Here is a 27,858-nt window from a genome sequence, read left to right on the forward strand (position 1 = left end):
AAACCGATTCACATCAGTGCTTCCCATCCCCCCCCCCTCTCCACAAAGATGTCACCATCACTCACTGTTTAATCAAAGACGTTCAAAACATGACAGAGATGCCCAGAAATGAACAAACAACGGTGGGACATGAGTAAACTGGATTTCTGCTGCACTAATGCCGGCGGAACGGGAGCAGCTCCGAGGAATTTCCCGGCCAATATTAATGTTGATCGTAATTCTTTTTAACAAATTTTTTTAATACATATTACTATGAGGTCCTAGCAGTGAGATTTATTCTTTAATAATCAGCAAAACGTATAATAAATGTAGTGAAGAGTTATCGAGCTCACAAATTGGCTCCAGATGTCAGTGTTAACATGCAGGCCCTGTGGTTACATGTGCAAGTGCTGCAGAAATGGATTTGTGTCTGTGTGGTGTGCGTTGCATGTTCGCTGCAGAAAGTATAATTGATATTCAGTAATAGTAATTACCCTGGGTAATTGCTCTGTGAGGGAAAATACAAGCAACCTTTAATCTCAATAAAGTGCTTCACTTGGGATACAGCCCATGAAAACCCGGCAGAAACGAGAGGCATGAACAGGATCACAGGAGCAGCAGATGCAAATCTTGTACAAGCATCACTAAATCATGCGTCTGTAAAACAAACACATCTTGTTGGTAACATTCTCCTGCCTAGTTCTGTGAAATTTCCATGCGGAATATAACTGCACTGGTGTTTATTTTCCGGTTGGAATAAAATCTTGTATCACTACTGCTATCTTGAGGAACTGCTGCAGCTAAATATAAACAACTTCAAACTGCCAACACAACTAGTCACCAGGGGGACTAACTATAATTATATTGGAGCCAATCCAACAAACTAGCTACTCTGTTTGTGATTGCTGCTTCTATGAAACATACAGACAGCTATTTGCCATCTTTGGGAATTGCTTTTAATATTCAGTAGAATATCAATTTCTTTTTCAACTATGAGCAGCCATTAGGATAGTCAAGACGCTGGCAAATAGCCATATGCTCTTAAGATGACATTACACATTACTCTGCTTTCAAGAAGAACATTTGTGTGTCTGTTGTGTTGTAGTATTTTTCTCTCCCTTTGCCCCACTTAATGTATGCATGGCTCCTCCCTTAATCGTTTCACATAACAACTGTCTCTACCCATTAATTTTTCAACTTTAATGTGAGAGTGTTGCAAAATCTTTGCCCAGATGCCTCACTAAACAAAATTACATTCAGTGGTACGGCTTGAAATCAAGACATCACAACAGGTCCATGGGGCTCATTAGGCACAGGAAATGAAGTTACAGTAAATTGTATTCCACAGTAATGGACTAAAGAATTGTAGAAAACTGTACAGGCAGCACAATGTGTGACTTATGCTCATATTTTATAGAATATGTGCAATGTGTTTTAATGGCTTAATGTTCAAACATTCTACTGTGCATTACTGCCTCCTTTCTGAGTGGACTATTAGGTGTGATGCAGCATATGTATATATATTTATATATATATATATATATAAAGGATCTTATTTCAAAGAGAAAATAACCTGTCACAATGAGCTTCCATAGTTTTCTTTTTTTCCTATTTAGTTGAACATATGTTGATGAAAGAAATAATAATATAAAATAATTACCACTTTGAATGGGAACAATTGTAACGTTTTATTATCCAAGCTTTGATCGCAAAAAGAGGGGCACCTCCTCTGAAAAGGAGCAATAGTTGTACTTAGCCGATATTATTCCTGCAGATTTTTCCTCCCATGTTTTTAACATTAATTTCCCTCCCGTCCCACACCCTCTTAATGTTTCTGGGCGCCAGGCAGGCAGCACTCTGGGGCTGAAGGGGCAGCTGGGTGATCTGCTCCCAGGGTTCTGTTGCCGATATAGTGGGACTGTCTACAATGAGGCAGGGACGAAGGGATTCACCTCCTGACTCGCCCCTATGTGTGCGAGGAGCTCACTTCTTTCCCACGTTAAACCTGGTCAAGTTCCAACACCCATTGTATAAAGAGTGGCAAGTGCTCAACTATTCTCTGCTGATCTGTGCTCAGTGAGCCCTCCGAGAGAGTTCACTATAGGCAAATAATGGAATGTAAACCATGCAGTTTAGTATTGAAACCTGCTGTAAGTTATCGTAAATTATTCAGAAGGTACTTGATCCAATCTCTATGATGTTGGTCAGTTATTCAGTTGGTCAGTTATTCTTTGATCTATGCTCTCTCATATTGCAGGAATCAACAGCAATACTGACACTAAATTTGTCCACAATAGATTAAATCATATCTATGCAGTTTAGAATTCAGCAAAAAAGGACCAAGAGATTGATTAAGAGGGGAAAAATAGAGTATGAGAGTAAACTTGCAAGGAACATGAAAACCAACTGCAAAAGTTTCTACAAGTACGTAAAAAGAAAAAGATTAGTGAAGACAAATGTAGGTCCTTTACAGACAGAAATGGGAGAATTTGTAATGGGGAATAAGGAAATAGCAGAACAATTAAATACTTCAGTTCTGTCTTCACAGAAGAGGACACCAATAACGTCCCAGAAATGCTCGGGAACCAAGGGTCTAATGAGCAAGAGGAATTAAAGGAAATGATTATTAGTAAGAAAATAGTGCTGGAGAAACTAATGGGACTGAAGGCAGATAAATCTCCAGGACCTGATGATCTGCATCCCAGAGTACTAAAAGAGGTAGCCATGGAAATAGTAGATGCATTGGTTGTCATCTTTCAAAATTCTTTAGATTATGGAACAGTTCCTGCAGATTGGAGGGTGGCAAATGTAACCCCACTATTTAAAAAAGGAGGGAGAAAGAAAACAGGGAACTACAGACCGGATAGCCTGTCATCAGTAGTAGGGAAAATGCTAGAGTCTATTATAAAGGATGTGATAGCGTCACACTTAGATAATATCAACGGGATTAAACAAAGTCAACATGGATTTATGGAAGGAAAATCATGTTTGACAAACCTACTGGAGTTTTTTGAGGATATAACTGATAGAATAGATGAGGGAGAACCAGTGGATGTAATGTATTTGGATTTTCAGAAGGCCTTTGATAAAGTCCCACATAACAGGTTAGTGTGCAAAATTAAAGCACATAGATTTGGGGGTAATGTACTGGCATGGATTGAATTTTGGTTAACTGACAGGAAACAAAGAGTAGGAATAAACGGGTCTTTTTCGGGATGGCGGGCAGTGACTAGTGGGGACCACAGGGATCAGTGCTTGGGCCCCAGCTATTCACAACATATATATATAAATGATTTGGATGAAGGAACTGTTGTGTCCTTAGATGCTCTAACAATGACTCCACGAGGCAGTGTGTTGTACTTGAACTGTAGTGACCTTAGTCCTTTATTAGTTAACTCCAGAGTGAGGATCACACCTGGTTGCCTGCCTTTTATACTAGGCCAGGCACACCTGCACAGTAACCTACAAGTCTCCCACTACTGTGCCCTCTGGTGGCACACCTTGATATAGTACCAACAGTGGCCATGTAAGATACATGACATCACTCCCCCCTGAACCCTCAGTGCAAATCGCCTCTGCATTAACTATGGTTTGGATTTAGCTCTATATGGGTTCTGTCTGGTAGACCTCTAGCGGGTCGGCTCAACCTTGGGTGGGTAGTTGGTGCAGTAGGGTGCTGGTGGTTGCTGTTTGTTTGTGTGTGTATATGTTCCTGACCACTCCATTCTCCTCCCCTACCATGTTGGTGTGGCGGGGGCTCCTGGCATTCATGTACATACAAGTTCAGGAAAGTGGGTTTTGTATTTTTTTTGTGTGTTTCCGTGATGCGGCAAGAGCGTTAGATGTCTTGTCGATGCGGTGACCGGTGCGTAAGGACAAGCTAGTTCCGGAGCTGCTGGATTGTGTCCCTGCAGTCTGATGGCGACTCAATGCCCGGTGCTGTCAGTGGGAAGCCGGTTGGCTCGCGTAGCCTACTCTCGGGGCTGTCGCCTTGGTCCCTAGCGTCAGGCAGGTTCACAGATGTCTGTGACCCCCTCCCCCCGTCCTTTCTTTGCGCTCTGGGTCACAGCTTCTCCCTGAGGAGCTGTCATCTAGCAGTGCACAGGGAACCGCTGACTCGCTGGCCCGAGCATCGCTTGGTTTGAGATCCTGGCTGGTGCTGGTTTCCTCTGGGGAAACAATGGCGGGTGACCCTACATCTAGGGGTATGGCCTTAGTGCAGTCTGCTCCTTCAGGCTTGTGGCAGTTGGTGCCATCGGTTGCCTGAGAGATGGAGCCGACCCAGGGATTGCTATTGCTACCAGTGCCTTTGCCCTGCTGAAGTCGCTTGCTTCGCAGCTCGTGTGTGCTGGCTGCTTGTGGCCACACTTTGGTGTGCCTGACTCTGGTCCCCGGGACACAGGCTAAAGCATTGGGTAGCTTGCTGGACCTGTGTGCACCCAATGGGTGTCTGCCCGCTGCATTGGCTGTGTGCAGTGGGAATCCTGCATCACACAGCTTTTCCTTACTTATGGTGGACACTCTAGGGGTCCGATCACGATCGCGCGACTTTTCCTCATTGGTTGCATATGCACAGTGCAAATCATCAATTACACATTGTACATAATCGCGCAACTTTTCCTCGCTGGTTGCATGTACACAATTCCGATTATCGGTTACACATTTTACATAGTCAGTTACACACTTTACATAATCCGTTATACGTTTTGTCTCTAACTTGCAATTCTTGTTACATTGCTTAATTGTGTGGAACTGTCCCTTTAATTGTAGTGGGTTGCTGGCCACCTTTAAGAGAGCCTTGCTTGCTTTACCCCAATCCGTTTCTCCGTTTGGTGCCACATGTTGCTCCATCAGCGCTGCACCTCGTGGTCTGGCCGTGGCTGTCTTTGTCTTCAGCGCATCATCTCATGGTGCGGGTGCCATCTTTTCTTCATCCACGATGTTGACTGCGGTGATCCTCTTCTCCCTGGGTTCTGCCTCCGCAGTTGGGAAGTCGCTGCTGGATCCGATTTTCTCCCTCCTGAGTCCTGCCACTGGAGCCTGGAAGGTGCGTTCAGGTCGTCTCAGCTGGATCATCTCCACGCAGTCGTGCTCGGTTGCCTGTGTCTCGGGTGCCGTGCTGGCAGCTCATCGGTGCCGGGTCCACCCTCGGGTGAGGACTTGCTTTGCCTCTGAGTGCAGAGGGCTTCGATCGCTGGAGGGGTGAAATCTTCCCACTTCCACTGGATCTTCTCCATCCAGTTTCTGCCGAGCAGCATTGTCCATCACTTGTAACAATCCACAGAGGTAACTTGTGCACCACGCCATCATGGAGTACCTTTACATTCACACTACCAACGACTGGAATGATTTCATTGGTGTAGGTGCGCAGCTTTGCCTGAACCGGAGCCAACTCAGGTCGTTCAGCCGAATTGTCCCATAGCCTTTCAAAGGCTTCTTGATTCATCACTGACTGGCTCACCCCAGTGTCCACTTCCATGAAGACTGGACTTCCCTCTATCTCAACTTCCATCTTCAGCGGGGAGCACTCGGTGGTGCAGGTAAACATGCTATGTACCTCCCCGTGGGACTGGGCTGCCTCTCTGCCTAACAATTCATAATCCACGCTGGATTCATGGCCATCTGCGGACTCCTCATTGACAGTGAGTCCTATTTCTCTTACACATTTGCTGGAGGTGGCCCTTTGTGCCGCAGCCTTTGCAAACGTAGTCTTTAAAACGGCACTGGTGAGCCCTGTGATTTCCTCTGCAATGCCAGCATGGTGCTACTCGATTAGCCCCCCTCGGCGGACTCTGAGTTAAGGGTCTTGGGGGGCCTGTTCTTTCTTCCCCGAGAGGGTTCGCGCTCTACAGTCCAGCTCCTGAACGGCGCCACTCGGTGCACAGTACTTGTCGGGTTTGAGTCCTGAGGGTGAGACATCTGCCTAGAGCTGCAGGTCGAGGTCATGAATGCCTGGCTCACAGAGATGGCCTTCTGTAGTGTGACTGTGATATCCGCCGACAGTGCCTGTGAAAAAGGCCCTCATGGCCAATTCCAATGACAAAAAAGTTCCGCGGTGCTTCATTATGGTGGGTGCCGAACTCGCATGGTGCCACCAGCCTCCTGAGGTCTACGGCGTCCTTTGCGACTTCTTGGACTTTGGGCCGTCGGTGGGTATAGATCAGGTGTCTGGCTGTGAGGATGCACTCCTTGGGCTTGAGTTGCTCCTGGATCAGGGTTACAAGCTACTTGTGCGACTTGGTCATTGTCTTCGCTGGTGCCAGCAAGTCCCTGATGAAGCCATAGACATTAGGCCCACAACTGGTTAGCAGGATAGCACGGGGCTTATCAGCCAGTGTGGCCAGGTCATTTGCTGTGAAAAAGTGTTCTAGCTTCTCCACAAAGGCATCCCAATCATCATCATCAGTGAACTGCTGCAACATACCAAGGGTAGCCATTTCTGTGTGAAAGTTCATATTCTCATCGCCAGTTATTGTGACCTTAGGTGCTCTAACGCCATGAGGCAATGTGTTGTACTTGAACTGTTGTGACCCTAGTCCTTTATTAGTTAACTCCAGAGTGTGGATCACACCTCGTGGCCTGCCTTTTATACTAGGCCAGGCAACCTGTACAGGTAACCTACAAGTCTCCCACTGCTGTGGCACACCTTGATATAGTACCAACAGTGGCCATGTAGGATATATGACAGGAAGCAAATGTAATTTTTCCAAGTTTGCTGACGACACAAAACTAGGTGGGATTGTGAGTTGTGAGGAGGATGCAAAGACGCTGCAAGGCGATTTAGATAGGTTGGGTGAGTAGGCAAACACATGGCAGATTGCAGTATAACATGGATAAATGTGAAGTTATCCACTTTGGTGGGAAAAACATAAGGACAAAGTATTATTTAAATGATGATGGCTTGGGAAGTGTCAATGTACAGAGGGACCTGGGTATCCTTCAACACCAGTCATTGAAAGCAAACATGCAGGTGCAGCAAGAAGTTAGGAAGGCAACTGGTATGTTGGCCTTCATTGCAAGAGGATTTGAGCACAGGAGCAAAGATGTCTTACTACAGTTATACAGGGCCTTGGTGAGACCACACCTGGAGTATTGTGTGCAGTTTTGGTCTCCTTACCTAAGAAAGGATATACTTTCCATAGAGATAGTGCAGCAAAGGTTCACCAGACTGATTCCTGGGATGGTAGGACTGTCGTATGAGGAGAGATTGGATTGACTAGGCCTGTATTCAATAGAGTTTAGAAGAATGAGAGGGGATCTCATTGAAACGTATAAAATTCTGACTGGGTTGGATAGACTGGATGTGGGAGGATGTTTTCCTTGGCAGGGAAGTCTAGAACAAGGGGTCACAGTCTCAGGATACGGGGTAAGAAGTTTAGGTCCGAGATGAGGAGAAATTTTTTCACTCAGAAGGTGGTGAACCTGTGGAATTCTCTACCACAGAAGGCTGTGGAGGCCAAGTCACTGAATATATTTAAAAGGGAGCTAGATAGATTTCTAGACACAAGACATCAAGGGGTATGGGGAAAAAGCGGGAATATGGTGTTGAGATAGAGGATCAGCCATGATCATATTGAATGGCGGTGCAGACTCGAAGGGCTGAATGGCCTACTACTACTCCTATTTTCTATATTTCTATGGGGATTCCACTAATGTTGTACTTCATACCATAGGCCCATGCAGCAGAGCCTGGTCCCCAATCATCTTGGATCCCCTTGCCGTTGGACCAAGACCTTGCTCTGTCAAGCCCATGTGATCGCTGGTGTGCAACGGCCACCCCACGTTAATAGAATTCACGCACAGGCATCTTCCACCCTTTAAAATCAAGTTCTGGACCTGGAACATCAGGACCCTCATGGACAACCCCAACAGCGACCCACCATCTGCCCCAGCTGTGACAGAGACTGTAGATCCAGCATTGATCTCAATCAGTCACCTTAGAACTCATTCAAGTGTGGAAGCAAGTCATCCTTGACTGCAGGGGACTGCCGAAGAAGAAGCAGCTTCATACCAATCTTTAGGAGCTCTAGTGAACTGGGGGAGAGTGAGAGACATCAAACATGTGAATAGTTCCTCAGACAGAGGTAAAGACCACAGGGATGAATGCAGAGACAATAGGGTGGATTTTCAACTTGACATCCAAGCATAAAAATGATGTTCCGGATCGGCCGCCCATTATAGATTTCAATGGGAATGAAAATCGTGTGGTTTCTATAATGGTCAGGCAATCCGCTACACCAGGTTAACACCCAGAGGGAAATTCTACCCCCATATCGTTCTTTGTGCGCTAATAGAACAAGCTGCCTCTGTGCAACTTATCTAAAGACCTTGATCTCAGGTTAGCATGTGTGAAGCTCACAATAGAGAATACTGTATCAGCAACCGTTATGCTGAGCAGTAGGACAGCTTTGTGGTGTGGATTCATGCCCATCGGGAGCTCGATTGTGACACAGCAAAACTAACTTCACGCACAATCCTTAGAGAGCAAACTTTCCGATAAAATCTGGTCTGAAGCACCAACATTTTGAGCATGTGGAGTTTGGAAAATTTATCAGTATGCATCAATAGGTTTCTCCGAGTTGAAGTAGCGAGAGTGTCCCCTCAACCTGTGAGAATTTGGAGCTTATTTCCTCTTTTCAAAAGACTACAAAACGAACCGGAGATTGAATTCTCAAACCATTATTTCCACTAGGATTTACATTTATAAGAAAGTATTTGACTTTCGATAGGATCTGGCCTCATGATGGCCCAAAACATTTCACAGTCAATGAAGTATTTTTGAAGTCATTGTGGTAATACAGGTGTAGGAAAATGTAGCACAAAATTTGTATACAGATAGTTCCCACAAATAGCAATCTGATAAATGGTTATCGTATCTGTTTTAGTGATGTTGGTTGAGGTTTAAAAGTTGACCAGAACATCGGGAGAACCTCCCTGCTCCTCGAATAGTGCCATGGGATCTTTCACAGCCACCCGAAGGGGCAGACTAATGTATCATCTGAAAGACAGCACCTCTGACAATGCAGCACTCCTTCAGTACTGCATTGAAGTGTTAGACTAGATTATGTGCTCAAGTCTTTGGACTAGGACTTAAAGGCAGTTTTTCTTCTATCATGAATGGCTGAATTTTGACCTCATAGCCATAGGTAGTCAGAAAACATTAGTGAGCAACAGCACCTGTGGTTTCTTTTGTTGACAGTTAGAAAAAGACTTGGATTTATATAGTGCCTTTCACAACCCCAGGAAGTTCCAAAGTGCTTTACAGCAATGAAGTACCTTTAATGTGTAGTCACTGTTGTAATGTAGGACACACAGCAACCAATTTGCGCACAAGCAAGCTTCCACAAACAGCAATGTGATAATGACCAGATAATCTGTTTAGAAAGCAAAACAAAAATATCAGAATTTATTTGGGGGTTCCACTGGAATCATTGCTGTCACTCTGGTGGGCAATTGTCAGAAGCTTCCGGAAAGTGGCATGGGCCCAGTTGTGTCAGGTCCGTGCTCATTGCAGGATTTCCTGCTCATCCCCTTAAGAGGCAGAGTCTCATCACATCCCTTACAAAGTCAATGAGGCCAGGGACTGGCTCCAGGGCAAATCCAGGGGCAGTAAGCCCCAGAAAGTACCCATTTCTCTGACAGTAGAGACCTGATGTAATACTGAAGGCCCTAGCTGAAAAGTGACAAGGGGCAGGGGCACGATGACCTCTTTTGAACTATCAGACCCCAAATCTCTACTGTGTTCCTGCCCATTAACCTTCTAGCCACCTCAGTCTCAACCCCTTTTATCGCACTCTAGTTTGCTTCAACCACATTTAGTATTGTCTGCTGGTTCCGGTCTTGAAATTCATACCTTGAGGTATTTAAGAGTAAGTCTTATGCTTCTTGCAATAAATGGACAGAAAATAATGAGTACAGACTTTCTCAAATTGCAATCCCAGTGTGCATTCGGAGTAGAGACGCAAAAGATTAACCTTGTAATCCACAATAACTGATTTTGCCAACTTACACAGTCTTCAACAATTTCATCAATTTCAATAAATAAAGAAAAATTACCTCATAAGGTGCTCACAAGTTTGTCATTTATACAGTTTTCATGTCCTCAAAAATGGCTCAGGAGATGAAGATTTTGAATTGAGTGTTTCGACTGAAATAGAGGTGAGTGACTAAAAAATGTATCCACTCGATAAACAATTACAATTCATCAAAGAAACCACACCTGCTCCAAAATGGTGCTGTCTGTCTTTGAGCATTTCACAATAGTATTTGTTAATACATTTAAAACATGCCTGAAATAAAGCTTGTAGAATTCAATCTCCAATGTACTTTAAAGTCTTGGAGAAAGGAAAAAAAGTCCTGTGCAATCCTCACAGAGTGAGAGGATAAAACCTTCTACACTTCAAGCCATGCTGATGCATAGATTCCAGACTAGGAAATGTTAAAACTCCGCATGCTCAGAATCACCTTCCTGCTGTTCTGAGGTAAAAATATTAAGTCAGATCCCAGACCTATTAAACAAGCTGAGGCAGTGAAGTAAAACCTTTAATGATGGTATTTTAAAACATTAATAATTTAACTGGTAAATTTAACCATGTTATTGTGGATCTGTGTTTCATCATTTTACTTAAAACCTTTTTTTGGACAATAGAAATTTCAGTTACTGAGAAAAAGTGACATATTATTTTGATTTGATTGATTTGTCAAAAAACTGTGATAGTGGAATATTTCCATTATGTTCGCCCATTATAAGATTTTACATATTTAGACACATTTAGACATGTTGTCCAAATTCGAACGTAGAAAACATTACAGGAAATGCCATTTATAGGATCACAGAATGGTTACAGCACGGAAGGAGCCATTCAGCCCGTCGAGCCCATGCCGGTTCTCTGCAAGAGCACCTCAGCCAGTCCCACTCGCCCGCCCTTTCCCCGTTGCCCTGAAAATGTTTTCCTTCCGGTATTTAACCAATTCCCTTTTGAAAGCCGCGATTGAATCTGCTTCCACCACCCTTTGAGGCAGTGCATTCCAGATCCTAACCACTCGCTGCGTAAAAAAGTTTTTCCTTATGTAGCCTCATTTATAGACAGGAAGTTCATGCCATGTGGAAATTCTAAAATAATATCAATATTCTGAACTTCAGTGGGAACATTCAGGTATTAGAGCAGTTAATGATGAGGCAAAACAAATTGATGCCTTGGATTACTGAGGTTAAAGAAACTGGGAACATTTACAGAAGAAAAGACGGCTCAGGAAAGATCTTACTGGGGTATTCAAGATTCGAAGGACCTGAGATAAACTCAGCCTTTATAACATACTCAACATAATTATGAATTCCTAAGGCTCAAGGTCAGAATGGGGAAGGTGAACCAGCAGTTTAGATTCAACTACTTTGCCCAAAGGTGATAAATATTTGGAGTAGACTGGCCAGGGAAGACAGTGGAGGAGGATATTGTCAACAAGTTCAAGAGGGAACGCAATAGTTGTTTGGCAGAAAGAATGATTGAAGATTAAGAGATAGAGTTGAGAATGGTATCTTTTGAGATAGGCCAGATGGATTACTGTACTTTTTATTTATTGGTTAAAAAAATCTTAAGTCCATTTTCTGCCTTGCAAAAAAATATTTTTTGCTGAAAGCCTAATAGATATCCGACTACAAAACAGAAATTTGCGTTTACGTAGAGGCCTTGAACATAGAAAAATGTCCGAAGGTACTACACAGTGGTGTAAGGGGAAGATGGGCATGAGTCAAAGCGGGAAACATTAGATGGGCTGACCAAAAGCTTGGTCAAAGAGGTCAATTTTAAGGAAGGCCTTAAAGGAGAGAGTGGCAGGGAATTCTAGAGTTTTGGGCCGAAGTGGATGAAGGTACGGCTCCTGATGGTGGAGCAGGGAGGAGGGGTGCTGGAGTCACAGTAATGGTGAGTTTGGGAGGAGATGTAGCCTGACTTTTAACACGACAGGAGGGAATAGTATTGAAGTCTATTTGTAAATTGCAGCCAGTATTAAATTAAAGGAGCAGAGTAAGAAAAAAAGGGAAAAAATTATTTGTGCTAAATACAAGTTATGTGCAACTTGTTGCATTGATTCTGTTTAAATCTCCACATGACACAGCAGAATCCAGCCGAGCCTAGAACTCGACAGAGACCAGCATCTTACAGAATGGGAGGGTCCTCGATTAGGACAAGAGGAAGTCTGTTTTTTTTTTCCATGCTGTCAATGGAAATGAGAATGGGGAAAGAGGTACAATGGGAAGCTGATCTGATATTGCTCATTTTATACTGTCGCCCAAAGTTCGTGTATAGATATATCTCCCTTTACAACATATATGGCATTCAAAGAAAGATTTGCATTTATATAGCATCTTTCATGACCACAGGGTGTCTCAAAGTGCTTTTGAGTACTTTTGGAATGTATTCACTGTTGTAATGTGGGAATCGCAGCAGTCAATTTGCACACAACAAGCTCCCACAAACAAGCAATGTGATAATAACCAGATAATCTGTTTTTGTTATGTTGATTGAGGGATAAATGTTGACCAGAACCCAGGGGATAACTCCTTCACCATGTAATCTTTTACGTCCACCTGAGATAGCAGACAAGGCCTTTTAACATCTCATCCAAAAGACAGGACCTCCAACAGTGCAGCACTCCCTCAGCACTGGAGTGTCAGCCTAGATTTTTGTGCTTAAGTCCCTGGAGTGGGACTTGAACCCACAATTTTCAGACCTCAGAGGTGAGGGTGTTACCCACTGAGCCACAGCTGACACTCTGACAGTTAACAGCTGACATTTAGTGTGCCTTTTTAAGGAGCTGTGATTCTCAGAAGTTTTCACAGGCCTGGGAGTAGATTTTGTAGTGCATTAAAGTTTTTTGGTTTGTGAAGCTCAGTCCAAACAATATAGCAAACATTCGTAGGGCAACACTGCATTATTTAAATGAGACCCTACCTGGTAAACATTATGTATGAAATACACACTGTGACATATACACAAACACCAGCAAAATTACTTATGTACATAATTTTGCATATGATTAAGAGGTAATGTGTTTTTCTAAGGTTGCTTATGCTAATTAAACAATCAATAAAGAGTCAAAAATTGTGTGTGTTCATTGATAGTTGCTAAGCAGTTATTATCCAGCCAGTCAGAACTGGGGACCATAGCGAGATTTAAAATAACTTTCAGGAATAAAGATTAAGGATGCTTTAAGTTTGATAATATATGATTTAAAAAGTCACATCCAGTTAGCATTGATGTGTAATCCAGAATTTAATATTGTTTGAAAAAAATAATGAGGTCAAATTATCCAAGTATTAGTGGGGTGTGAATTGGTTCCCCTGCCCTTTTTCGTTTTTTTTGTGGGTTTTTTTGCTTTTTTTTTGGCAGTCAAACCATAAATTTTACAAGTGCCCCCTATAAAAAGGAAGGGACCCACTAGAACCCGGCAATTAAAACAAATGAAACTTTAAAACATATAAAACCAAATAAAAATTTGGTTGCCGGGGGTGATAATGCACTCCCGTCCCTCCGGAGCCCACCTCTCGCAGAAGGCATTGGTTTCCCCTGCTCACTGCTGATCATGTATCAGCTGATTCGAATTGTCCCTCTTCCAGCTATACAACACAGTATTATCAAACTTGACCACTTGGGGAAATGCCAAACTCCTTAACAAGAGCATTACAAATATCCAGTCAATTCAATAGAGTAGTTTCATTGGCTGGAGTGGAACATGCGCAATTCGAATTCATTGAAAAAGTATCGGTTACTTTCTCAACATTTTTAACTTATACAGGGTAATACATTTTAAAACTGCTCCTACTTAGCACCTAAGCTTGGCGGAAATTCGCCCCTACACCCCCACCGTTTCTGTAACACAGTATGAAGTCAAACGTATTAAAGAAACAATATACAGGAAAGTACACTGCTGGACCTTACAGTAAAAGCTAATGAATGCTGAAAAGCAAGGCTCTCTTCGTACAAAATGGTGTCCATAACTCTGAGGTTATCCCGTAAAACCAGTCATAACAAATTAATTGAAGGATGACATCAGCATCTAAACAAGACCCATGTGGCACATCTAATTCATGTTGGCACATGAATCTGGTGCCCTCAATAAGCCTGCCTTGGAGGTTGCTGAGTGCCAGTGGCTACCCTGTCACTTCTATCATCTGCTGTCTGCGATATTAACTAGCAGTGCCAGGACCCCTGAGGAGCCCGAATGGTGCTCGGCCTTGCCCCCGAGTTATTTTGAGAACTTTTGGGATCATGAGTGCATGATGCAACACTTTTACCACCCAACAGCAGTACCAGTCCCTCTTCAGGTCAGATATAGTGCAGACTGCATGCAGTGTTGTGCAGGTTGCATGTTCCCTCCAGTATACCGCAAGAACGTACCTTAACGGCAAGAAGTAGGCTAAGAAAATCAGGTAAATGAAGAATTCAACATTGAACGAATGGCATGTACTGTCACCGCTAGAGAAAAGTACATGCTGCTTTATAAAGTCAGCACGTAGCAGAAATGAAATGTAATTTCTTATACCAAAATAACACAATACAAACTCACAAAGACCCACACTGCTGAGGACACCCTTCACTGGATTCAATTCAAATAATCGTACATTGATGTGTGTGCCATTAAATGAATGCAGCAGTTCTGAAAATAATTCATTTCCTTCATGGCTACCTATAAAGAAGCTCTTGCCCACTTAACGATACATCTCCAATAAAACCTTTTATTTATTAGTGCAAGGAATAACATCATTGATGCATCCTACAATGGCAATGTCTGTTGATGTCAAAGCAGCAATTATTTAGCCAATACCTGATGGTTGCATAAGGCCATTGCTTCACATTCTCGGCACATCGTTGAAGAATATTATCCTTTGTTACGCAAGCTTGATGTTTTATGAATGAACGGTTTTGCTCCATCTCGTCAATTTGATAAACCTTAACCTTTTGTAAATGTTTTTTTTAATATATTCTACTCCCATCCCAGGGCCTTTCAAAGGGAGTAATTCGGGCAGCGTCTTTTAATGTGTCCCAGTGTGGTAATCCGTGATGGGTGTTTAACTGCTCTGTTTGTGAGCCTGAGTCAAGAATATAGATTGCTTTCATCAAGTGCGAATACTCGAGAGTGAAATTTCACCGTTCTCTCGCTCTGTGAGTGAAAGTGTCACGAGGCACCAATAACTGCTGTCACTGTTGAAATCATTCAAATTGTTCAGCCACTCGAGAGAAGTAACACGTCACCCTAGGCTACGTGCTCATTCCTCCATTCGTTGCACTCAGATCAGAAAATCTGCTGTCAGCGACTACTAAACGTAGGTTCAATGACTTGTTCCGGCATTCAGCATCCAAGCACGTTCTAGCCCCTACACCTGTCGGGCTTTGTGAGGTGTTAAAAGGGCAGCTGAGGAAATGGTTCAAGGGACCATTTTCGCTAAAGAAATATCACTGGACTGGCCACAAATCATTGCGGAAACACAAAGCTGCATTGCCGAAGAATTGCCCTGTCCCCAGAGATGAGAGTGCTTGCGAATGATTGGCTACATTACATGTGTAATCACAGGCTTGAGGAAAAGAAGAACAATTGATTCATTCAAAGGCAGCAATGTCTGCTCACGAAAAACCACCTGCTAAATAAAATGAAATAGGTATTTGATCTACCGCAATGTTTGTTGGATACATCCTTTAAAAATTCTCACTGAATAGCACAGAATTCACATTTTGTAATTACTGGAACTATTTGTTTCATACCAGGTGTCCTGGTGTTCTCTCGGGAAGGCACCCTGTGTGCCAAACTGGGCAGCCTTCCTTGCCCCCACCTCACACAGCTGCATGACTATTTAGCCATCTCTCAAACTGGCACGAGGGTGCTGCACCATTCCTTCATGTTCCCACAGGATCTATTTTGTGTCTCCACAGTGGCATTCCATTGACTCATTCACGCGAGATATTTCTCCCCCCCCTCCCAGCAATTATCTGAAATTCACCTTCGACATTTGGAAAAGGCGGAAATAAATGTTTGCCCCTAGTGGCTGACACTTACCTTTAAGTATACACATGCTTTTAACTGGCAGCCCCAGGCTAGCAATTCCCCATGCCCCATCGGGCTTGCCCCCTGAAAAAGGGTACAGCTGCATTGGGAACTGTGCATAATTATTCAAATGAGCTGCGGCGGGCATTTTGAGACAGTCCGCACCCTGGTCCACTGGGACGGCTTGCATCAGTGACGTGGCAGAAAAATCCCTATTTGCGCTAATAGTGGAACTCCAGCGCCTGTGTTTATTGCTGGCTGTACAGGCTTGGGCAACAACCCACTTCCAGACCTCTATAAATGCAGCTTTAAACATAGAAACATAGAAAGTAAGTGCAGAAGTAGGCCATTCAGCCCTTTGAGCCTGCACCACCATTCAATATGATCATGGCTGATCATGCAACTTCAGTACCCCGTTCCTGCTTTGAAGCCACTTGCTGGGAGGGGCATGAGAACAGCACAGGGCGACTTCCCCTTCAGCCTTCCATCGGTCGTTGTGGGCAGACATGCCAACATTGCTCAGTGCTCCCGTACAGCGGCACAGTTGACACTGCATGGCGGATCACGCCTTGCCAAAGGAATCATCAGTGCGCACTTTTAAAGAGATGGCATTGATATGAGCAACGTTTTTTTTTAAAAAAAAGAGACAAGTCTCTTTATTGAGACCTCTTTTTTAATCTCTTAAGTGTTATGGAACCAAGTCGGGTGGATGGAGTTGAGGTGCAGATCAGCCATAATCTCAATGAATGGCAGAATAGGCTCCAAAGTCTGAATGGCCAACGTTCCTACGTTCCCATGTCGGGATAAATGACAGCAATACCTCTTGAAGAGACGATGGGCTAGAATTTCCTAACAGCCCGCCAGCGCCCAATTGCCATCCAAAAGACTGCTAAGATTCCAAAGATTATCGCTGGCGACAAGTTCCTCCCCAAAAATAAAAAAATACGCTGAGTGAAAAACACGGGCGTTGCACCCCCATTCTGGCCGAAAAGTGCAACTTAGGGTCGATTGGGTAGTTCCTAAAGAAAAGGAGCGATAAATGAAAAAAATCACTATAAATTTACCCCGAGGCTGCGTTTTGGACCTAGCAGCAGAAAAATACTAAAAATAATTCTCGGAAAAACATCACATAAAAAAATCATTAAAATATGGGACTGGATATTTGTCATTTTTTCGATCATTTACACCCATTTACCACCGAAATACCACTGATGTTAAATTCATCATGAATTACAACAGGTGATAAAAAATACCACCGAGCTTACTTTTTTCCCGTTTTTATGACATCGTTAAATATGCAACACCAAAATACCACCGAAAATGATCACCAGAGGTAAATTCATCAGTACCACCATTTTTACCACTGGCTTAAATTACCACCAAGAAAAGTGCTGTCTTATCTGACGTTATCTGATTTTATCTGTGATACGTCCTTACTATACAGTGTAAATGCACACGAGGCCCATGCTTGAGAGAAGGTCAGTCTGTGACCTGTCCTTTATTCCTTAGCACTCAAGTGATGGAAGTGGGTGGAGCTTCCCCTTTTATATCTGAAGGTCCAGGTTAGGAGTGTCTCCCACAAGTTCACCACCTAGTGGTCATTGTTCTCACAGTGTACAACTTAGGTCAGATTATACATGGGTTACAATGCTGGGTGAATACATGACAATCTGACCTTAGCTGATCGAATCCAGTGCGACGGACCCCATTTTAAAAAATGGAGCTGCAGTCCCGTCCACATGAGAGAAGGCAGAGCTTTACACAGACATCTCTATGTGAGTTCAGAGTTAGATTTTAAGGTTATTTGAGGATTATAGTGGATTATTTAAGTAAATTGGAGGACATTTTAAGGATATTTAAGAAAATTGGAGGACATTTGAGTTCATTGCGAGAACATTTGCAGGACATTTAAAGGAATGGGGCCTACAATATCTCTGTCAATATTGCTGACTACTTATATGATGCAGAATAGAGCTGGAAGAAGGTTTATTCAAGAGCATGACCCCCCAGTGACTCCATTACCCCATAGTGACCCCATCTCCCCATGTCCCCCCAGTGACCCCATGTCCCCATGTCCCCCCCAGTGACCCCAGTGAACCCACACTGTCCCCATAACCCCCCAGTGACCCCATGATCCCACAGTGTCCCCATGTCCCCCCAGTGACCCCATGACCCCACAGTGACCCTATGTCCCCACGTCCTCTCAGTGACGCCATGACCCCACAGTGACCCCACATCCCCCCAGTGACCCCATGACCCCACAGTGACCCCATGACCTCATGTCCCCATGTCCCCCTCCCCCATGTCCCCATGTCCCCACGTCCCCCTCCCCCAAGGGATGCCATGGATGCCGCTGGGCCGGGCCAGCTGGCCGAAGGGACCGAGTCAGCAAGGGTGCAGGGTGCAGGGGAGCAACGCACCCGGCGGGTGGGTTCGTAAGCATCTGTTGTAGGTGGTGGGGTGGGGGGTGGGATCTTCGGGGAGAGCATGCTGCCCCAGCCTCGGAGAGAGCACCGGAGGCAGCGGGGAGGGGGGAGAGGCCCAGGGTAAGGCCGAGTCAGGGAGAGGAGGAGTGGGCAGGTACTGATGACGCATGTGCAAAATTACCACCCATTTTACTTTCAGGGTTGCACGTTGAAAAATAAGCTTGAAATGCAGTTAGCCCACCACCAGTTTATTTGATGAAAATAGTATCTTTTGAGTGAAAGTGATTTTTTGGTGGTAAAAAATAGCACCGAAATACGACCGGAAAACCAATGGTAGGGCTAAATGATGAAAAGCCAGTCCATTCGCAAGACCCTTTTGTAAACGAAATCACGCCAACAGATTTTTAAAATAATGAGTAAAAAACAATTACTAACCTTTTTCTTGCAGAGGGACCCACCGACCGCCCAGCTCCGCCGATCCTCATGGGCGGTTTTTTCATACTTACCATGGGCCATTGCTGACCCAAATATCGCGCCAGGGCGATGTATGGATGGTGCACGTTGGCGGTCTGCTCCCCAGCGGTACTCGCAACCACTGGCATAACTCAGGGAGGGAATTTTTCGCTTACCTGCTTATCGCCCACGATGGCCAATACCCCCCAGAAAATGGCGGAAAGCCATTTGAAATTCTAGCCCAAGATATCTAACATTAGTACCACTTTATAGGATTTTAACCATCACGGCATCTTTTAATATGCAGTAAAGATATTAGTACCAAGGTTCACGCTAAGAGGCCGTGCAGCCTATTAAAGGGACCATGCACCCCACATAAGTTAGGGGGAGCATTGATTAGTACCCCTTTAAAAGGAGTGTCACCAGTCAGATCTCTTATCAACTTGCCATTGTTTAAAATGTAACAACTAAATTGAATATGATTAACATTCTTCTGTTTTATAAGGCTGAAGGAAGAACATGCCCCAAGTTTAGGGGAGGTACAGACTGGGCGGTTACGGACTGGGCGGGTACAGACTGGGCGGGTACTGACTGGGCGGGTACTGACTGGGCGGGTACAGTCTGGGTGGGTACGGACTGGGCGGGTACAGACTGGGCAGGTACAGAGTGGGCGGGTACAGACTGTACAGGTACAGATTGGGCGGGTACTGACTGGGCGGGTACTGACTGGGCGGGTACAGACTGGGCGGGTACTGACTGGGCGGGTACTGACTGGGTGGTACAGAGTTGGCAGGTACAAAGTGGGCAGGTACAGACTGGGTGGGTACAGTCTGGGTGGGTACGGACTGGGCAGGTACAGACTGGCGGGTACTGACTGGGCGGGTACAGACTGGGTGGGTACGGACTGGGTGGGTACTGACTGGGCGGGTACAGTCTGGGTGGGTACAGACTGGGCAGGTACAGACTGGACGGGTACTGACTGGGCGGGTACAGACTGGGCGGTTACAGTCTGGGCGGGTACGGACTGGGCGGGTACGGTCTGGGTGGGTACGGACTGGGCGGGTACGGACTGGGTGGGTACTGACTGGGCGGGTACAGTCTGGGCGGGTACGGACTGGGCGGGTACGGTCTGGGTGGGTACGGACTGGGTGGGTACAGACTGGGCGGGTATAGACTGGGCGGGTACAGTCTGGGTGGGTACGGACTGAGCGGGTACAGACTGGGCAGGTACTGACTGGGCGGGTACAGACTGGGCGGGTACTGACTGGGCGGGTACTGACTGGGCAGGTACAGAGTGGGCAGGTACAGATTGGGTGGGTACAGTCTGGGTGGGTACGGACTGGGCAGGTACAGACTGGCGGGTACTGACTGGGCGGGTACAGACTGGATGGGTGCACACTGGGTGGGTACAGGGTGGGTGGGTACAGACTGGGTGGGTAAAGTCTGGGCGAGTCCAAGGTGGATGGGTACAGACTGGGTGGGTATAGACCTGGCGGGACACAGACTGGGCGGGTACAAAGTGGGCAGATACAAGGTGGGTGGGTACAGACTGGGTGGGTACAGAATGGGTGGGTACAGTCTGGATGGGTACATTCTGGATGGGTACAGACTGGGCGGGTACAGACTGGATGGGTACAGACTGGGCGGGTACAGACTGGATGGGTACAGACTGGGCGGTCCAGAGTGGTTGGGTACAAGGTTGGTGGGTATAGGGTTGACGAGTAGAGGGTTTTTAAAATATTTGTTCCTGGGATGTGGGCATTGTTGGCATGGCCAGCATTTATTGCCCATCCCTAAAGGTGGTGGTGAGCCACCTTCTTGAACTACTGCAGTCCGTGTGGTGAAGGTACTCCCACAGTGCTGTTGTGGAGGGAGTTCCAGGATTTTGACCCAGCGACGATGAAGGAACGACGATATATTTCCATGTCAGGATGGTGTGTGACTCGGAGGGGGAACTTGGAGGTGGTGGTGTTCCCATGTGCCTGCTGCCCTTGGCCTTCTAGGTGGTGAGGTCGCGGGTTTGGGAGGTGCTGCCGAAGATGCCTTGGCGAGTTGCTGCAGTGCATCTTGTAGTTGGTACACACTGCAGCCACGGTACGCCGGTGGTGGAGGGAGTGAATGTTGAAGGTGGTGGATGGGGTGCCGATCAAGCGGGCTGCTTTGTCCTAGATGGTGTTCTTGAGTGTTGTTGGAGCTGCACTAATCCAGGCAAGTGGAGAGTATTCCATCACACTCCTGACTTGTGCCTTGTAGATGCTGGAAAGGCTTTGGGGAGTCAGGAGGTGAGACACTCGCTGCAGATTACCCAGCCTCTTGTTGCCACAGTATTTATGTGGCTGGTCCAGTTAAATTTCTGGTCAATAGTGACCCCCAGGATATTGATGGTGGTGGTTTCGGCAATGGCAATGCCGTTGAATGTCAAGGGCTGTGGTTAAATTCTCGCTTGTTAGAGGTAGTCATTGTCTGGCACTTGTGTGGCACGAATGTTACTTGCATGGACGGGTAACGCCTGTGGCAATGTTTTCATGCTATCAGCAGTCACTGGAAAATCTGCTTTTTTCGCTGTTTAATCTACTCTGGACATTATTGCTGCAAACTCATATTTTGTGCCGTGAACTAATTGCAACTGTTAAGCACTATCAGCCAAGTAGAAAATCAGCAATTAAGCCAATAACAAACGGCCTGAAGAGACTGAAACTAAACCCAGAAATGATTTTGCGTCTTGTCTTTTCAATGCTAAACATGTTCTATTTCGGTGCTCTGACTGGGGTGTTCGCAACAGTGCTTTATCTTGGGTCTGCTGCAACCTCAGTGTTGGAACTTGAGTGGTCTCATTTATAAAATTATTATCATTCATTTCTAATGACTGTGAGACAATCAGGGACAAATTGTGGATTACTGTGATGCAATCAGAGAAGAGATACAGATTTGTAAACAATAGACATGACATTCAGACTCAGATCAATAGATTGTTCTTAGGTACACGTATGAAGGGATTTGGAGCAAAGGCGGATAAATGGAGTTGAGGTACAGATCAGCCCCGATCTGATTCAGTGACGGAGCAGTATGAAATCATCTTCTAACAGGAAAGACTATGGGCTCGATTTTCCCCGGCCATTTGCACCGTTTTTTTTGGCGCTCGCCGTTTTTTTGCCGTATTTATTTTTTTCAAAGATTCCCCCTGCGATCTGCGATGGCGTAACTGACTTAGTTACGATTTTTTAGGGCCAGTTTTTTTTTACGTCATGTCTGCGCCGGTTTTTTCAATTGTTCGAGGTTTGGCCAATATTTTTTTCTCTTAGGTCGGCGTATCTGACCACTCCCGAAAAATCTTCTGGTGAGTTAAGAAAACCAGTGCACATTCACCAATCGGTGCTGAAAGGTGCCATTGTTTTTAAATCTAAGATTTTGGAGGGAGTCAAGAACATGTCAAAATCAATAATAAAGTTCAACCTTTTTTTACCTGTCAACGTAGAAGTGTAAATTTGTTGGATTTCAGAAGTTCTCTCATTTTTTAACTCACTCACACGCCACCAGCGAATATCTTGAAGCAGGGCTGGAGGGTCGTAGGTTTGGCCGGCAGAATTGGCCCTGCGCCCGGACACAGCGGCTCGGGACTCAGCTACAAAACAAGCCATGGGGGAGGGGAGGAGAGAGAGCGAGGTGCCGATCGGAAGGCTTGGAGCCCCTGGAGTGGGAGGGAGAGAGAGAAGCCACAAGACTTTTGGGTGTGGTCCATGCATACAGACATGGAGAGATACAACTGCGAACCTGTGCTGCCTGCTTTCCTGCTGTTTTGAGCTTCTTTCAAAGGTTACATTTAAGTATGGGGCTGTTGTGTACTTGGATGCTCTAATAATGACTCCACAAGGCAATGTGTTGTACTTGAACTGTAGTGACCTTAGTCCTTTATTTGTTAACTCCAGAGTGAGGATCACACCTGGTGGCCTGCCTTTTATACTAGGCCAGGCACACCTGTACAGGTAACCTACAAATCTCCCACTGCTGTGTCCTCTGGTGGCACACCTTGTGATAGTACCAACAGTAACCATGTAGGATATATGACAGGGGCAATACTGACAATGCCATACCTTGTGCGAGCCTTCTGCATCATGGTGCTACGTAGGAGACAATTGATTTGACTTCATCGCATCAGGAACATCAGATCCGGTAGAGTGCTGGGCAGGAGGTCTTACCCACCTCTGGTATATCGAGACAGGCGTTCGTACCTTCACCTGGGTCATGCAGACTGTGTCAGAAGGCTGCGCTTCTGCAAAGAAGTTGAAAGTGAGCTCTCTGAGTTGGTTAAAGCAGACCTGCAACCTAGAAGCATCAGGAGGACTGCTTTGTCAGTTGAAGTGAAGGTTACAGCTGCACTTTCATTCTATGCCTCTGGATCGTTTCAAGCTACAACTGGGGATGTGTGCACCATCTCTCAACATGTCTCTATTCGCCAGGTCACGGCTGCACTGTATGCATGTAGGAATGCCTTCATAAAGCTCCCCATGACCGCCCAAGCAATCCATAACAGGGCTGTGGGTTTCTCCAGGATTTCTGGCTTCCCAAAGGTACAGGGCTGCATTGATTGTACCCACATCGACTTGCGAGCACCTTTGGAGGAATCCGAGATGTACAGGAACAGAAAAGGCTTCCACTCCATTAATGTGCAGCTCGTGTGTGATGACATGCGGCGTCTGGGCGTGTTCTCTTATTGCAGCAGCTAACTCCGTCATCCCTCATGTGCCCTGACAGTGTCTCAAGTACCCATACAGATTCCACATCATCCAAGCTAATGTCCTTCCTTACTATTGCGTTAATTTCCTCTTTAACCAGCAACGCTATCCCACCTCCTTTTCCTTTCTGTCGATCCTTCCTGAATGTTGAATACCCCTGGATGTTGAGTTCCCAGCCTTGGTCACCCGGGAGCCATGTCTCCGATATGCCAATTATATCATATTCGTTAATAGCTGCCTGCGTACGTAGTGACGTGGTTTGCACTACCTCTGATATTCCCTCCCTCATGGCCACTATTCCTTCACTGATGGTCCCGGATGTTGTTCCGATTTCTCGTGTCATTGCTGTAACTTCTCCCGACAGTCCTGCTACCCCATCACTCACCCCACTGATGGTGTCCAGGAGTGATCGGGTAAGGTCAATGCTGTCCGCACTCAATGACATCATCTGAACCACATCTGTTAGATCATGCACCTCAGGAGAGCGCTGTTGAGCTCTCCTTCCCTTCCTCTCCACGGGTGTGGCTCACACCCCAACACTGGAACCTGCAGCCTCGGAAGTGGGGCCCTGGGTGTGCCTTGCTGCACCACACCACTGGGACCCGCAACCTCGGAAGGTGTGAAACCATGGAATGTCCCACTAACACTCAAACCACTAGTCACGGAAAGAGCTGTCACCTCCATGAGCGGCACCTCCTCCAAAGTCAGTACAACAGTGGGAGCTTCATCCAGCTCCATCCCCTCCCTCTCACACCCATGGTTGGATTGGAAGATGTTCTCCTCTTCTGGCTCGTCCGCATCTGAATTTTCTTCTGCATCGTCAGGATTGGCCTCAAGTTCTGCAAAATATAACAGAATAGTAAAATGGTTAGCAGCAGAGTAGAGGGCAGGATGGGTGGCATGAGTAGGCTTCCACATCGTAGGCCAGGCAGCAGGCTGATTTGAAGGGCCATGATGAATTTTCAGGACTTACCCTCTCCCTCGAGTGTGGGCCCAGCTTGTGCAGTGCTGATTGCTTTTTTCCAGGCAGGACCCATCAAAGCAGCGACCCTCTCTTCCAAGGGTGTCAGTGGGTGCAGATTTGCCGGGCCTCCTCCTATTCGCGTTCGTTCCCTTTTATTATGTGCCACCTTCCTCTGCAAAGATGAAAATGCAACTTTTTAGAGAGGGTGTCTTTCTGTTGAGTGGGACACACAGATGGTCACATTTACAGTTGCAATTCCATTGAATAAATGAAAATATTACTTACACTAATTACTTGACCAAGGTCCTGCCATTTCTTTTTACACTGACCTCCAGATCTCGTGGTGTTCACCACTGTGCAGTAATATTCTGCAACTTGGTTCCAGCAATTCTTCATTTCTTTGGGTGGAACTTTTATGTGACCTCTGCTGGTGTCCAGCTCCTGCCATCTGTTCTCAATCACAGTAACTAATGCCTCCACTTCTTCCTGTAAGAAATTCTTGGTCCTTGCACTGCGTTGCATCTTGTATTGCTCCAGCTGCGATTTTTGCAATGCTCTCACACAGTACTCAACGTTCTCACACACACAACTGGCTCTTTAAAAATGGCCGATTGCCAAATCCCAGCTATACTGACCATGCGCGTCCATTGGAACGATGTCAAAAACGTAACTTTTTTCTCCCCGCACATGCGCAGAAGGTAAAGCTTTGTTTTTCGGTGCAGGCAGCAGGTTCCACCCCCCCGAGGCGACTGGACGTGCTGTGTGGCGCCAAATTCGTATTATACACCGGGGAAATTTTGGCAAATTATTTCTGGCGCATTTCTGGCCTAGAAAAACGGGTGTAACTCTGACAATACGCCAAAAAACAGGTTTGAGGAAAATTGAGCCCGAAACAGTTGTGGAAAAATATGTTCCATACTGGCCATTAGTGTACGATTGCATTGTACCATGCAATGATGAATGCTGGCTTCTGTTTGTGACTGTACATATGGCAAAGCCCAGATCTCAGCCAGCCCATTGGGATAATCTCTGAGAAGCTGGCCCTTCTATCCAGCGTTCTAGTGACGTAAATTTGAAACTATGGCGGAGGAAGTGTGTCCCGCATTTGCATGTGAGTACTCATAACATCACCCATAACGTCACTGGCTCCACCTGCTGGGAATGTTGCATGTCTCCAAGCAAGTTTCCGGCCCAGTCCATCCTAGATCTACCAAGCAATCAGAAAGTCCAGTTTTAAATGTCCCTGTCACTAAAACCAGAGTAGAACAAGTCACAAAAACCATGCCAAAAATTGCTGGTCACGGGAATGTGGGAAGGGAGGACCTTGAGATAATCACTATCACTAGGGGGTTAGTGCTGGACAGGCTAATGGGACTCAAGGTAAGCAAGTCCTCTGGTCCGGATGAAATGCATCCCAGGGTATTAAAAGAGATGGCAGAAGTTATAGCAGATGCATTCGTTATAATCTACCAAAATTCTCTGGACTCTGGGGAGGTACCAGTGGATTGGAAAGCATCTAATGTATGCCAATGTTTAAAAAAGGGGGCAGACAAAAGGCAGGTAACTATAGGCCGGTTAGTTTAACATCTGTAGTGGGGAAAATGCTTGAAGCTATCATTAAGGAAGAAATAGCGGGACATCTAGATAGGAATAGTGCAATCAAGCAGACGCAACATGGATTCATGAAGGGGAAATCATGTTTAACTAATTTACTGGAATTCTTTGAGGATATAATGAGCATGGTGGATAGAGGTGTACCAATGGATGTGGTGTATTTAGATTTCCAAAAGGCATTCGATAAGGTGCCACACGAAAGGTTACTGCAGAAGATAAAGGTACGCGGAGTCAGAGGAAATGTATTAGCATGGATCGAGAATTGGCTGGCTCACAGAAAGCAGAGAATCGGGACAAATGGGTCCTTTTCAGGTTGGAAATCGGTGGTTAGTGGTGTGCCACAGGAATCGGTGCTGGGACCACAACTGTTTACAATATACATAGATGACCTGGAAGAGGGGACAGAGTGTAGTGTAACAAAATTTGCAGATGACACAAAGATTAGTGGGAAAGCGGGTTGTGTAGAGGACACAGAGAGGCTGCAAAGAGATTTAGATAGGTTAAGTGAATGGGCTAAGGTTTGGCAGATGGAATACAATGTCGGAAAGTGTGAGGTCATCCACCTTTGAAACAAAAATAGTAAAAGGGAATATTATTTGAATGGGGGGAAATTACAACATGCTGCAGTGCAGAGGAACCTGGGGGTCCTTGTGCATGAAACTCTTTTAGAGTCTACCTGCAAAACATAAAACATGTATCCGTGCCACCCGACCTGGATGACACACCAGACATTTACAAGGCCCTTTTTTTTTTTGGGGCACTAAAATCAAATTTTTTCCTTTTTCCAGTGCCCCCTATAAAAGGAGAGGGGGACACTAAAAGCACCGGCAATTAAAACAAATTAAACTTTAAAACGTAAAATCAAATTAAAATTTGGTTGCCGGGCGTGATGATGCACTCCAGTCCCTCCGGTGCCCACCTCTCGCGGAAGGCCGCGAGCGTACCGGTGGACACCGCGTGCTCCATCTCCAAGGACACCCTGGACCGGATGTAAGAGGCAGGCAGTCAGGTTGAACGACCCCCTCGACCGCCCGCTGCCTGGACCGGCTGATGGCACCCTTGGCCGTGCCCAGGAGCAGTCCTACGAGGAGGCCCTCGGACCTACCCGCTCCCCTCCGCACAGGGTGCCCAAAGATCAGGAGAGTGGGACTGAAGTGCAGCCAGAATTTCAGGAGCAACCCCTTCAAATAATGGAACAGGGGCTGCAACCTTGTGCACTCAATAAAAACATGGAACACGGACTCCTCCAGACCGCAGAAATTGCAGGCGGCCTGGGAGTCCGTGAACCGGCTTAAAAATTTGTTGCACGGCACTGCTCCGTGCACCACCCTCCAGGCCAAGTCCCCGACGAATAGTGGGAGGACCCCTGCGTAGAGTGCCCTCCATCGGGGACCCCCGCCTCCTCCGGATGGCAAGATGGTACGCCACGGCGTGTCCGGACGGCCGGCGAGGATGGCAAAGTTGAGAGTGTGCAGGAGCAGCCCGTACAGGAAACCCCTCCACGCGGAACTCCCAAAAAGTTAGTTTGCAGGTGCAGCAGGTAATCAGGAAGTCGAATGGAATGTTGGCCTTCATTGCGAGAGGGATGGAGTACAAAAGCAGGGAGGTCCTGCTGCAACTCTATAGGGTATTGGTGAGGCCGCACCTGGAG

Source organism: Pristiophorus japonicus, chromosome 6 (genome assembly GCF_044704955.1).
Source record: "Pristiophorus japonicus isolate sPriJap1 chromosome 6, sPriJap1.hap1, whole genome shotgun sequence".
Classification (NCBI taxonomy): Eukaryota; Metazoa; Chordata; class Chondrichthyes; family Pristiophoridae; genus Pristiophorus; species Pristiophorus japonicus.